Source organism: Pinus tabuliformis, chromosome 1_2, assembly GCF_031772625.1.
Source record: "Pinus tabuliformis cultivar Carrire ecotype Pingquan chromosome 1_2, CPIR1, whole genome shotgun sequence".
In the NCBI taxonomy this organism is placed as follows: Eukaryota; Viridiplantae; Streptophyta; class Pinopsida; order Pinales; family Pinaceae; genus Pinus; species Pinus tabuliformis.
In genome coordinates, this window is record NC_142298.1 from 1,159,263,318 (window position 1) to 1,159,270,527 (window position 7,210).

Genomic DNA, 7,210 nt, shown 5'->3' on the forward strand with positions numbered 1-7,210 from the left:
TGTTGGTGAATTGTTATGGACCATATAGACAAGCATTATGGGATATGGTCCAAGCTAGTGGGATTCTCTCAGAATATTCACTCCTTATTACGAGGGCTTTGAATTTTACTTCATCAGTTGGATAGGCCTAGGGGTCACAAGCCTAATCAGAGCCTATGCCATCTTATTTTCCAGCGATGTTGCAGCTATATAACCTTCGGGACATTACCATATCAACGATGTTGCAACTATATAATTTTTAAAGATTCAGGTATCTTCAATATCAGTTCAAAACTTCAACTCATTAAACATTACCTGCGATTTTTCAACCAAGAGGAGACTATTCAGATCAGCTGCCCTATAACACTTGAGGAAATTAAAATTTTTTAGTGCATTTCTCAAAAGACAAAATTCTAGGTCCTCATGGATAGACTGTCGAAATATTCCTTTCATTCTTTGATATCATGGGGCCTAAACTTGCCCAATGGTGGAGGAATCTAGAAGTTCTAGGAAATTCTCAGCAGCCATCAATGCTACCTACATAGGTTTGATTCCAAAGTGTTCAAAGCCTAAGCCTTTTCTAGACATTAGTTCTATGTCCCTATGCAATATGGTTTATAAAATGATCACAAAGGCAATCTTTAATAGGATCAAGAGATTTTTTATTGCGAAGACGAGTCCAAATCAATTTGGTTTTCTAGTTGATAGACAGATCCACGATGCTATAAGCACTACGCAAGAGGTCCTTCACTCTATAAAATTTAAAATTTTGAAAACTTTTGTGCTCAAAATGGCCCTCCATAAAGCTTTTCACAAGGTCAATTGGACCTTTAGGAGACTTGTTCTCCTACATATTGGTCTAGGACTGGAGGTGACTAATTGGATTATGGGTTGTGTATCCTCTACCAATTTCCCCATTTTAATCAATGAATCTCCCTCAAATAATTTTTCGAGTACGCTAGGACTCACATAGGGATGTCCACTATCTCCTCTCCTATTTTTGCTTGTGATGGAAGCACTAAGTCTTCTTCTATTGAAAGAAAAGAAGGAAGGATTTATAAAAGGCATAAATTATTTCTCAAACATGATATCACCCAACTCGTATTCATGGATGATCAATTGTTACTAGGATTGGGCACTCTTTTTGAATGGCATGCCTTTCAAACAATTATAAATATTTTCTTCAATGCCATGGGCATGGAGATCAACCTAAATAAATCATCCTTTTATCAAAATGTTGCAAGTCCTGAAACATTCATTCATTCAATCCTTTTTGCCTTTCCAGTCATTTTCTCTGGAAATTGGTATAAAGAGGACTAGATGTGGTTGATCAAGAGAGTTGTACAGAAGATAAACTTATGGTGTTACAATTGGTTGTTTTTAGGGGAAAAATGATTATTGTTAAATCAATACTGGAAAATGTTTATGTCTACTGGTTATCCTTGGCCAAGATTCCGATGGCTATACTCAAAGCCATCAAACAAAAGATGTTCAACTTCTTGTGGCTTTGTAAAAGTTGTAAATAAAAGATACATCCAGTTGTTGCGCCTCCTTGTCCATTCCAAAAAATCTTGGAGGATGGGGTTTTAAAAATCTGCCCTTGTTTGGAAAAGCCTTGGGCCTACGAAATCTATCGAGAGGTCTCCTCAGTGGGGGTCTTTGGAATCAAGTATTAAAAAGGAAATATCTAAAAAAAATATTGGTTGTGGATTGGCTCAAAGGAGAAGCAAAAAAACTTGCCAAAAGAGGTTGCATTATCTAGAATGCACTCATTGCTTCTTTCCTTTTCCTCTATAACTAGCTAGCTTTGGAAGTTGGAGATTGAAAGCAGGTTGTTCTTGGTAAGGAGCCTTCTATAGGCAGAGCTTGAGTTTACAAATTATCCCCATATTTGATCCATTGCTTGTATTCTAAAGGAGTCTACCACTTGTAAGATGTTAGAAGAATTGACATTTCTTTGCCCAAAAAGAGCTATTGTTTGACCTCAACTGAACTAGGTCTGTCTGGTTCCTTAGCAAAGGAATGGAAACATTTTGTTAAAGAATTGATTAGCAATGGGTCGTGCTTAAGAAATACAAAGGACTTGTTGGTTTGGACCTGGTACTCCTCATCTAGTAAAGTTAAATTGAGTCAGGCCTATGAAATTATTGCTCACACTCTTGCAGCTCAAGACATCAGATGGTGGAATAATTTTTTTTAGAAATGACATATGCCCAATAAAATAAAATGCTTTACCTGGTTGGTCTTACATAGTAATATTCTAACTTGGGAGAATCTTTAGAAACAAGGCTTTGTGGAACCAAACAATTGTTGACTTTGCAGACAACATGAGGAAACGTGGACCACCTCTTTGTTAACTGCCAAACAACTCATAAAATTTGGCGCTTTCTCATGCAGATTCTGGGCATTAGAGAAAATATGGATCAACCCGCCTTTGAGGATTTTCTATGCTTATGGGCAAAGAAATATACGTTACTAAGTACTCTTCCCATCTTTGCTGCCAAGGACATTTGGAACCTCGCGAACAAGGTTATATTTTTGAATGTGATAACATAAATATTCCCCTCTCATCTTCCAATATCGCTTCTCTATTCAAAGAATACCTCCCCCAACAATACAAAATCCCTAGGAGGATTTTTTTTCCAACTATCTCCTATGATTTATCTATTTGTTTCTTTGATGGAGCTGTGCAAAATTATATTTGTGGTGGGGAGGCTGGATTAAACATTCTGGAAACTAATCATTTACGTTAATAATAAGAATTGGAAATGGGACAAACACCAAACCGAAGTTGATAATAGGTTCAAGCACTTACTACTCTAACTAAGAGAAAAAATGTAAATTGCATCCTTATTCTTGGCGACTCCAAATGCCTTATAGAGTGGTTGAGAGGTAAAGCCCAGTTAGAAGTTCTAAACCTGGATGCTTGGAAGCTTAGAACTGTAGAAGCTAAAAACTTCTTGAAAATCAGGGTTCAACATATTTACAGGGAATTTAATAAAACTGCAGATAAGTTATCAAAAAGTGTCATAGCATTTTCATTGAGGAGCTTGTCGGTGGCTATGTCGAAGCTGGTCACTTCTCTTATTGATCTCATGTTTTAACTTGGATCTCTCTGCATTTCACTAACAGCTTTTCATATCAGTTTTCCAGAGAAAAATAGGCACATTTTTCAGCAAAGCAGTAAACAGGGCCATGCCTGCTCTGGGATTCTCAATTCTTCAAATCCATATTGAAGATTATGATGAAACAATATTTCAGTTTTTGTACCACAGTTAAATTAAGAAAAAGTTTTAGTAACTATCTGTTTTTCTCTCACTAGTATATCAGATTTTGCAGAATCTTTATCTCACAGCTCCAAATCATTTTTTGCTGGAACTGTAGTATATGTCTCTCCAGACAGATAGGTCTTTGCGGCTTGCAGTATGTACTTTTTTTTTATCCATTATTGAAAAACAAAAAAATAACCACTGAAAAGAAAAATGAAAAGAAAAAGAGAAATGCTTTCTAGGTTGGAGCAAATCCGAAATAGAAATTCCCACTGCCCAGTTTCACTGGTCCACTCAGCGCCTGCATTTACTTACAGCATAACACAATACTACACGATACCCATAATTCACGGTTGGCCTGCCCCTGTGCTTGATGCTATAAAGAGAATAAAGCCGATTGCCCAATAAAAGACACAACAGGTATACGAAATCATATATATCGAATCAAAAAGAAATTGGTTGGAGATCCACTAGTGAACTCCACCTGCATATTTGGCCTTCAGTATTGAGATCGAGAAGGAAACATTCTGGCGTGCGTATAACATTACTGTAAATTCGTTTATTTCAAGCAATTATGAACGATTGGATGGCACAGGAATTGGGATTCGGGATCAGCAAATGAAGTATGTACAATGTGTATAGCATTACAGCTATAGCTTGTTTTTTTGGGTGCATTTATGCCATGATTCCTGAACCTGATGTATATGTTTTGTTTCTCAGTTTTGATGTATTTGTTTTTTTTGCACAAAGTGCTTTTCAGACATGTGACTTTTATTTGTTTCTCGAGATGTTTTGGATGGCTTTTTTTGCCATTTTTTGTATCTTATGATGGTTTTTATATTGTCTCAATATAATCTATGATGCTTTTTTCTCTGAAAAATAGCATTACAGCTATAGCTATAATTATAGCTGTGAATGAAGTATATACAATGTGTATAGCACTACGGCTATAGCTGTAATTATAGCTATGGATTGAGGAGCGTAAGACCTACGCTACCTGAGTTTCTTCAACATAGCACATGGTTTGGCAATAATGGCAATCTGAGGCCCAGTTAAATTAAGAAAAAAACTCTTAATATGACCATGAGGAACATGCGTGTAATTTCAAATTTGTACTGCGTCTCAAGTCAAAGTTCTGTGTAACAACTTTCCATGTTCAATGCAACATGCAATACGTCTAAATTTTGCTCGGAGATTCACTGTGGCTTTTTTATTTTAAAAAATTTCAAGTTTTATCCTTACAACAACATTAGAAAACTTAGGTGGGAATGGAGTACACGTAGCAAATTATTTATAATTCAAAATTTACTCGTGGAAAGTCCAAATTGATAAGAAAAATAGCCTTGTCATTGATATGTAAGAGATTTGCTTTGGGTTTCTTGATGACAATGGATGAGTACACCCGGAGAACAGAAGTTGCAAAGAAGATATTAGGTCATCTCCACATGATGACTTCTTATCGTAATGAGAAACTAAGCTTAGCTCTGTTTAGGAGAGGAGACTTGCTTGGTCTGTTATTTTTATGTGACATGCAGTTGGATATTCAGTGGATCACTGACGGATACAAGAATTTGCTTTTTCCAAAGTTTAACTCTCCACCATTAACAAAGGAGTTGTCTACGAAGGTCGGGGAGGAATTGTTTCGACAGCTAAAAATAATGGGAATCTAGTAAATTCTATTTTTTAGAAATAGTGTTTGAATCATATTTTTGATAGTGGAAATGAATTCAGCACCATCAAAAACGTTTAGAACACCTAAAATTTTGAAGTTTAATCACTCTAACTTAAATTTACAAAAATCCTTGCCAATTTTTTCAAAATATGACCAAAATTTCCATGACTTCCCGAGCAACAAACAATCTCATTAAACTACAACATGGGAAATTTTATTCTTTTCAAAGTTTAATTTACTTATACATCCCCGATCTAATTCAAACCCAATACCAAGCCCCTAGAAAAAAACCTTATAAAACAATGTCAAAACTAAAAACTAACCACTAATTTTCTTGTACATCCCCAATCCAATTTAAACCCAATGCCAAACCCATTAAGAAAAAGCCCCTCATAAAACAATGTCGAAACTAACAACTACTTGTTTGCTTTATTCATAGCGATAGTGCCCATCAACTCAATTGATGATCGGGTTTCACATTTGAACAAAAAGTTTTTGGACTGATTTTCCGACCACTTACTCCCTTTTCCTCAACTTTTTTGGATGTTGTCCCATGACACAATTACTAATGGCATAAATAATTTATTAAATAATAGAAATGATGGTGCAAAGTCATAAACATCTAAACTTTACTCTAAAAATTAGGACAACTAAAAGAAGTAATGATTTAGTTGATTATGACAGCATATTAATAGTAGTGGGAAGGAAAAGAATTTATTCTAGATTGTAGTCCAAAGAGCTCACAAATTACTTTGAAAAATAATGGAAATTTTGATAAGATTATGATAAAAACTGGCAGAAATCTTTTAAAATCTCGGTTATCACTGTCAAACTTCATGAAGTATGGCGGTGATGTAAGAAATTAGACCCTCTGGCTGGTCTAATTCAAGATGCTATTCTATTACATAATTTTGTGGACATATGCCCTGCAAAAACTGCCCCAACTTGGGATAATGGTCACTCTGGAACAACTTATGTGGCCAAAAGACTGGACCGCTTTCTGGTCCATGAACAGTTGGTTGAGCGACTTGGGGATGTTCGCATGGAAACCATCAGCAATTTCATTTCTGACCACAAACCCATCTCGTTGCAATGGAGGAAAACTGGCATCCGTATGGGCATACCTTTCAAATTCAACAGATCTTGGTTGGAAGATTTGGAGTTCAATAATCTTGTTCAGGAGACTTGGGGGCGACATGCTCTTCCAAATACCTCCCCCGTGATTAATCTCCTTGACAAACTGGACTCCCTTTGCAAGAAAGTAAATCTCTAGCAAAAAAAAAAAGCAAAGGGCACACAAGAAAGAACTTGAAGACATTCATAAGGAATTGAATTAGATTCTCTCAAAAATGTCCTCACACTGCCTTCCTATGAAGATCAAGCTACATATACAAGCACTTGAAATCAAAAAGAAAAACATATTGTCTTTTGAAGAATCTACCTGGAGACTGAAAAGCAGGGTGACTTGGATAAAGGAGGGAGACCGCAATACAAAAAAATTTCACCGTTTTGCTAACCATCGCCGCAACATAAATTCAATCTGGGAGATTATGGATGAGGATGGACAAATTCATCAAACACAAGAAGGTATCTGCAATGCGGTTGTTCATTACTTCTAGGAAGCATATGGCAGAAATGAAAATATAATGGCGGAGGATCTAATTTGGGGAATTGAGCCTTATCCTACTATGTATGAGGACGAGAAAAATGAAGAGTTCTACAAGATAGTCACGGAGGAAGAACTCCTGAATGTACTGAAATCCTTCAAGAGGGATAAATGTCCGGGTCCTGATGGATGGACGATTGAACTCTTTACTCATTTTTTTGATCTTGTTAAGAATGATCTTTTGAGCATGGTTGAGGAATCCAGATCAATGGGTAGAATACATCAACACATCACTTCTACATTTATTGCCCTCATTCCAAAGAATAGCAATGCAAAATTATTCTCGGATTTCAGGCTGATCTCCCTGTGCAACACTATTTACAAAATCATTTCAAAGACAATTGCTGGCAGAATGCAAAATACTCTTTTGCGATACATCTCTCCTGAACAACATGGCTTTCTCCAAAACAGGCTCATCCATGATGTTGTTGCAAACACACAAGAGAGTATGCATTCGATACACACCAAGAAGTTAAATGCGACCATCTTCCAGATCGACCTGAGGAAGGCATACGACTACCTGGATTGGGGTTTCCTCAGATGCGTCCTTATCAAAATTGGACTTAGTCCTAGATGTATAAATTGGATAATGGCATGTGTTGACAATGTAAATTACGTTGTCCT